Consider the following 7,911-nt stretch of genomic DNA (forward strand, 5'->3'; position numbering starts at 1 on the left):
AACTTCCCAGAGGAAGGCATACCAGTGGGACACTGGAGCAAAGCCCTTGCTCTCAGATGCTAGCAAACACTCTGGCTCATGACATGCAAAGGATGAATCCCAGAATATATAGGGAGCTCTCTCAGCTTTGCCCTTGGCCTGCTGCCTCACTCAGTGATTATCCAAAAGCTTAGTATATTCTGTGTAACAGAGATTTACAAAAGAAAAAACACACCTATGTAGCCAAGAAAATACAGATTTCCTGTCATGGATTTCAGTACCTTGGGAGATTCTCAAGTAGAAGACTAATTCAGAGATTTAGGTTGATAACCTAGACACAGATGTTTTTGTTACTTTGGATTCACCCACTTCTGTGCCTAGGTTTTCAGCCTAGAAGATAACAATTTTGGGGTGGGTGTTTTTTGTTATTATTTTCTTTTCCTTCCTTTTGCCTTTTATTCCTGAAAAGGTTTTATGTGGCCAAATATGTCAGATATTTTGATAACAAGTGACACAGAAACCATAAAAATATCTGAACTTATACTACATGTCTACAAATGGAGCTGAAGTCCAGCTCTGACATTTCCAAATGGCTTTTGCTCTCCCCAGTTTAATGCACATAGCCTTTTTAAAAATAAAAGTGAAATCTAGCATGGTTCACTAAGAGTACTTCTTTAGAAGCTAGAGGGTGGATTTGCCCCACTTCATATCAAACCGTTCGTACCAGATGGTTGCAATGTCAATGTAAGGACAAAGTCAATGCAGATTTTAGAAAATAGCAATGTTGTGGAAAAAGTGCTCCCTCTGGTTATTTTACTGGAGAATTATTTGCTTACAGCAGAAGAGAAGTAGGGCAGAGGGCAGTTGGGTTTACCTGCATTGTTTTCACCATTACAGTCAGGACGAGGGTTGTTTGCCAAGCGGGGTTTTGTTCCCCCCACGCCCCAAGGGCACACGTTTCTGACACGCTGTGTTAGTTTTCTGAGGAGGTGAGGGCTGTTTCTCAGAGGCCGTGCATTTTCTGGATGCAGTAGGGAGGGAAGGACACATATTCGTTCCCCGTGTGGGTTTCAGTCATTCTTTCTACCTGCTACGCCATCCATGTTGTTTAGGATCAGAGACCCAAAATGACAGACGTGACTGAGGCAGCTGCTGGAGCCGGCACAGTCTCCTTCAAACCCCCCTGATCCGACACAACAACAGTGCAGCGTGCTGGCAGCCCTGGAGGATTACAGCATCACCGCTGGCTTGCTGTTAACCCTTTGGAGCCCACAGCCAGCCAGACTACGGCATGGGCTAGCAGGTGACAGACATCGACAGCACACAGTGCCCGAAGGCAAAGCATCTCTCCAGGGACGGGACCTTGAACAGCAGCACACCTCTACAGTACCTATTGCTGGTGTGGCACAGTCGGTTCTACCTGCCTTAAAACAGTAATAAAACAGAAAATTGTCTTCCAAAATTTTGCAAATGGAAAGAAAAAAACCAAACAGGTATGCCAAGACATTGTGAGGAGATAGCAGCAGAAACTTCAAGGGTTATCGCTTCAGGAAGAGACTTAGCATAAATTATTTGTGCATCCACCCAGGGAAGTAGCGCGGGCATGTTCTAGGAAATGTCATTTAAACCAAGTCAGCAGATGCAAAATATTTGAGTGTACTGTGCTTGATTGCTGAGGAGACTTCACAAACTAGTGGTTGCCATGTTGAAAAAGAAAAGTAGTGTCCAAGTGCTGAACTGAAACTCCCAAAGATTAAGGATAATCTCAAAATACATCTTTGGGAATGTGAGAAGTCTAGAGACTTCTGCACCACAACCATGTCATGATTCCTGGTTGCCCTCCCACGCCAGTGGATACTAAATGGTATCATTATGATCCCTCCTAGTTAATGGCAGTCACAGCTCTGACTGCAATACTTTTGCAGTCCAGAGCAAACACAGATTGGCAGTGCTATGTCTATATTTTGCAGTGGTAAACACACCTCCCTGTAATGATACTTTCCTACAGGAATACTCTACTGGCAACCCTGACCAAGGACCAGCAAGATGGACCTTTGCTGATAGCAAAACTGAGCTGCTTTTGACCTTAACAGGATAGGCTGTTCTTCTCTTAATACGTGTTAATTGCTGTATCCCCTAAACTATTCAGTGCAATAGAAAAATCATGGACTTTTGTTACAGGCCGCACCCCTAACAATCTGCACTTCATGATCAGGAAAAAATGTTTTCTGTGACAACCCAAACTGGGTTTACAGATAACTAACATGAAAAGTCAAGACTATCCTACTGTCAGTCCTAAAACCTACTTGGTTTGAGACCATGAAATGTGATTTAACTGATACCTTTACTATTGTTTATTTTCTTGTCATCTTCTTTCTTCCTCCTTCAATACCTAAATGTCTACATATCAGCTGGTTCTCTTAAGTCTGTCATTCAACATTTTATCACTTCTTTCTCTTCTTTGAGAAATTGTCTTCTCTTCCCTCTTTGTAAGGATGAGGACAGATGAGAACACTCATTCCCCATGCCAGATTTTTTTTTTGTTTTTTTTTTTGCCTGTCATCTGAAACTACTAGTAAAGATGACACAAAGATATTGGGTAATGCTGGTTGAACAGCATCACAGAGTACTAATCAGTCATAGGGCCTCTGACATCTGAAACTCTTTTATTCTTCTGCTTTTCTTACATTTTTATTTGAAAAAGAAGACCTTTTCCCCAAATTCCCAAATGCGCTAATCCATTAAGCATTCCAACAACAAGGAAATGAATATTTAATTTCTTTAATTCTACTATCTTATTGAAAACACAGTTTCAAGGAAGTTCATTTTATGTGTGGTGATATTGAGGCAGTCAGTCTCAGTCCCCAGGTCTTGTCACAAGCGCTGAAGCCAAGAATAGATCTGGGTGTAAGTTGCATTGTTCTGGTACATTGAAATTCTGACTGTGTCTAGTTAGCATTGTTCCTAACAAGTGAAAACCAAAGCTCATCCTGTCCCTCCTTTAAAAAAAAAAAAAAAAAAAAAAAAAAAAAGTAAGAAAAGGCTTTGCAGATTTTTGTTACAAACAAACTATATTGCAGTACATGCAGAGCACAGCTACTGATTCTATATTTTGTCCAACCAAAATAGGTCAGTTAGGAAGCACTCCAAAGTTGCACAGAAGTTGGCATTTCTGATTATTCGGGCTGAACGATTCCAACGGGCCAGTTGTCAAGCACAATTTGCAAAGGCTCCTGGCACTCTGGCCAGGGGGGAGTTCCCCAATTTATGTTATAACACAGACAACAGCAGTAACATTTTAATCAGACAGTTGAGCCTGCTGAGAAGCTCTGTTATAATCCTTTGTTAAGCCCAAAAGGACTGCAGTTAGATATGGATGGGGAGTCTACAGTGGGCTGTGGTTCCTTAGTGCAGCCACCATGGATGTCAATGCGAAATTGAAGAAAATATATTTCCCCTTTCCCTTGACACACACTGCTGTGAGTGACTTTAGTAAATTATGCCTTCTGCACACAACTCTAAGGTATTTTAAGAGCTATCTGCTCTGTAATTAGATCAGGGAATACCTTGTATGTTAACTGGGAAAGTCACTATTAGGAAATAGAGACAGTTCTTTATCTGGAGGACTCACAAGACATGGGTGAAAGATGGATCCCAAGAGCTCGCTTTGGGCAATTAAATGCATGTTAAGCATGAGTTCTTCATCTATACCAAACTTCTAAGATATGTTCTTGCAATCAAAAATTTAAAATCAAAAATAGGGGTTTTAATTTGCTGTAATGTCAAAACCATTCTTTTAAAGATACTAAGGAATAAGAGGGCAACAATATCAGCCTTCATCTCATGGTCCACTTGAGGAGGCCTCAGTATAAAACCAAAAATCCTTCAAGGAAAAGAGAGAAGGAGTGAGAAGAAAGAAACATAGGACCATGGATTTTGCAGAAAAAGAAGTAGTGTATTTAAGAAAAAAACAAACAACAAAACACTGTTCAAATGGAATTAAAAATATATAGCCTTGAAATTTAAATACTATAAGTACAATAGTTCCTAAGTTTATGTTTTAATTACATGAACTAGTATCTTTCTTGAAGCAATTATAGAATCCCTAATTAAATTGTGGGTCTTCTACAGCACTATCAATTAGCTCTTTAAAAACCACATTATTAATTTATCAAGAAGACAACTTGATAACATAGTGAAGGCAATAAAGTAGATCAGTCTGTAACACCCACTGCTAGAAGGAACAGACTTCATTCAAAAGTAAATGGACAGTGAATCTCCACTAACTTCTGAGAAGCTGCACAGATTCACCCCTTTCAGAATGGGATTTGCATTCCTAACATCAAAACTTTTTTCTTTATCCTTTTTTTGGCCTGTTTTCTATGCACACAATCATGAAGAAAATCATATTGTCCCAGAGTATGACATGTAATGAGGCTGTATCATACTGTTTTTTTCTTTGCTGTAAAATGCATCTTAGTGTGTCTGGGAAGAAGAAAAGGGCATAAAGTAAGTTACAGGGAGAATGAAATTAAAACAAACAACCAAAACAAAATAAGAACTTCTTCACTGAAAGGTACTTTAGACACTGACAACAAAGTTTCCAGATGATCCAGAAAAGAAAGGAATATGGGAAATACTTCTGGAAAGTATTTCTGAACAGCAAAGAGATGGATGGGATGGGTTGTGTGTGTTTGACAGCAGCTACTCTTTGGAGTAATAAAGGAATACTAGACAACTCTTTGATCTGCTGGTGGTTTTGGAAGGCAGAGATCCATCTGTACTCAATGTGGCATTACTTTATAGGGAGGAAAATATACAAATCCTCTGATGAAGAGGAATACAAACAAACAGTGCAGAGGGAGAAGCACTAAAATCTTCCCCTAGTGCCACAGAATTATGCAGCTCCTTGCTTACCAAGCCATTACACTGGCAACTGTGTGATATAACATAGATACAGATATAGATGATATAGATATAGATATAGATATAGAAGATATAGACATAGAGTTGGTATTTCTCTCAGTTCTATTTGTTGCATCTTACCAATTTCATTACTCCTTTCTGTTTCTTCTTTCAACCAAATTTCTAACATCATTTCCGCTAAGCATTCTTCTAGAGACAATTTCTTCATCAGGGCTCCACAAATATCTTCCTGATTTGCAAAAGTGTCATTTGTATTTACATACATGTTTGTGGGTCAAAAAACAAACCTCCCAATCACTTCAGCATGTGCCTGCAATGACTTGCTGATGTCGACATGCACCCTCTTTGAGCCCTGCACAGAAAGTGTAATGTAGAGCTCCATCTGCTGCTGGAGGGGCCTCTTGCTTGGATCATCACCACACAGATTCCTGCAAATGCACGTAGGGAGGACACAAAATTTGTGCTACTGAACGGTCTATGGGAGTTCTACACGGTCTGCCACCCATATAGACTTCCATATGAGCCTTTCTGCTTTGTTCTGATGCTCAGGACACTTGGGCAGCATTAAAAACACTGTAGATGAACCCAGTCTCTACCAAATGAAATGTTTGGAGTCACAGGATTGGTATTTTCTGCAGGGAGACAACTGCACCACTGGAAAAATTTCTCATTAATTTTAACAAAAAATTCAGGGGTTTTTGGTGACAAAAATCCCCTGAATCTTCTGTAATATAATGTAGGAAAATGGTTCCCACTCTTCCAAATATCTTTGAAAGAAAGAGGGGTATGCAGGCTAAAGTCAAAGTGGTAACTAGATATTAGAGACCCACTAAATATTACCACAGAAGTATGAATAATACAGTAAGACAAAAATAGACAGAAATTTAAAATATAATTTTCCTTTGTTAAAATTTTCTCACAGAAAATTATCTTTCTTTATAAGGAATCATTTACCTCGAAATACTATTTCTATTCTATTACAGATATCTGAAGAGAAATGAAAATAAAACTATAAAAGCTGAAAGTACATATTTGGGAACATGGTTTTGGTACTCTAATTGGTCAAAGCAATAATGAGGAAACTAGATAAAAGTTTTCAAGGAGAACTGACTTTTTGCGAGACTGATCAAGAACCGTGCTTTCTAAATGATAGTAATAATAAAGAAATACAGCGTGCTTAGGTAGGAAATTGTTTTCCTCCTTTAAATTTGAAAATAATCACAATCTGGAACAATGCCTTTAATATAGCTGATACAATTTGTTGCCGTCCATGACAACATTCCAGATAATCAGATAAAATAGTTCTGGATTTGGATGAAAACTACCATTTCTGGCAGGTTTGAACCTATATAGAGTGTATAAATCTCTGCACCTTCAGCCCATATAGTGAAAATTACGCATTTAAGCTATCTTGTTTTGCAGTTAAGTCTCCAAACATGACTTCTCACACAACAGGAGCAGGAGGCTGTAAGACTGTGAAAGACCTCTTGGGCAGCACACAGCCAGCTCAGTGCAGGGGATTGCAACAAAAACTTGTGCAATACACCAAGAAGGGTGATAAAAGAGGAGAAAGACCTACTAAGCTGAAATAAATGGGATAAGTACATAAATCAAATGCTCATTTCTCATTGCCAAACTGTTTTTGACCAAATCCAGGAAAGATGGAAAAAATCTTGCAAATGGCAAACCTCCAAAACAGTGATACCTTACATATGGTTCAGGGAATGTTGCCTTTGAAGTTAAAAGGCAGCCAAGTGTGAAATCTGTGATCAATATAGGAAGCAGAAGGAAAAAGCTAACCAGACACAAACAAAAATTCCTGATGGCATTTTAATTCCACATGCATTAGACAGCTCCCAGGGAAAAGACCAATAACTGTATATATTTTAAATAAACTGCTTGCAAAATATGCAGTGTTCATCCTTAATACTATACCTGCTTCCCTTATCAGTTAGGCGCTCTTTCATTTCCATTCTCTTTTAATTCTCTGAAGTTTTGAAAGGATGAGATTTTATAAAATTAAATAAATTTATTCTTCTTTGCTAAGGAGTATTGCTGATATTTTTTAAGAACATTCAGGAAACCTATGTAGCTACAAATATTTGCTCTTTAGGCATTTAGCAGCTTCAGGAAGTATCATCAGCAATTAGAAGAAGAATGCATTAAATCTGGAATTAGATAAAACCTTATACTATTCCCACTGAAATTTCTCGTGAAATATTGGCTGTATGATTTCAATAAGGCCTGGTTCTCACTGATACAAATAATCCAGTTAGGGAAAGCTTAACTTTAAAGTTAGGGAAAACTGCCTAAAACAAATTTTCCCTCTGCTATGTCTTTCAGAAATGAACTGTTTCAGCTTTGACTAGAGACAGATCTTATGAAGAAAGCTGGTCTCCAAAGATCAATTTTCCTCAAAATATGGCAAGCATTTCAGTTTGTTTTTCTGATTTGTTTTCTGAAAATGAGATACAAAATTTTTGAATATGATATTTTCTAGCAAATACTTGTTCTGCTTCCGTTTAAAATGCTTCAGCACCTCAACTGAACACATATTTAATATCCTGTCTGTTTTTAAACAGGTGAACAGTGTGAACTGATTTCAATAGTATCTTGTATGTCTTTTAACAAGACAGAGAACAGAAGAATAGCTGAGCTCCCAGGGCAAACTCAAACTATACAAAACAGTCGTCTCTAAAGTGCATTAAGCTTGGTAGGCATGACAGGAGGCTGTTTTGGCAAGGTCATTCCCCTCTGATGAAGAAAGATTTGGGAAGCTTACAGGCTGGTCAGTCTTGTCTCAGTTCCTGAGAAGAAAATGCATCAAATCTTCCTGAACATCATTTTTGGACAAATTAAGGAGACAAAGGTGATGAGACTACTCATTCAGTAAATAAGGGTATGAAAGTGGATGTCATTTACCTTGCCTTTAGTAAGGCTCTTGACACAGTCTCCCAAAGAATCTTTTCATCCTATCTGGAAGGGTATGGCTTATGTGCATGGAAA

This window comes from Parus major, chromosome 2 (assembly GCF_001522545.3).
Source record: "Parus major isolate Abel chromosome 2, Parus_major1.1, whole genome shotgun sequence".
Classification (NCBI taxonomy): domain Eukaryota; kingdom Metazoa; phylum Chordata; class Aves; order Passeriformes; family Paridae; genus Parus; species Parus major.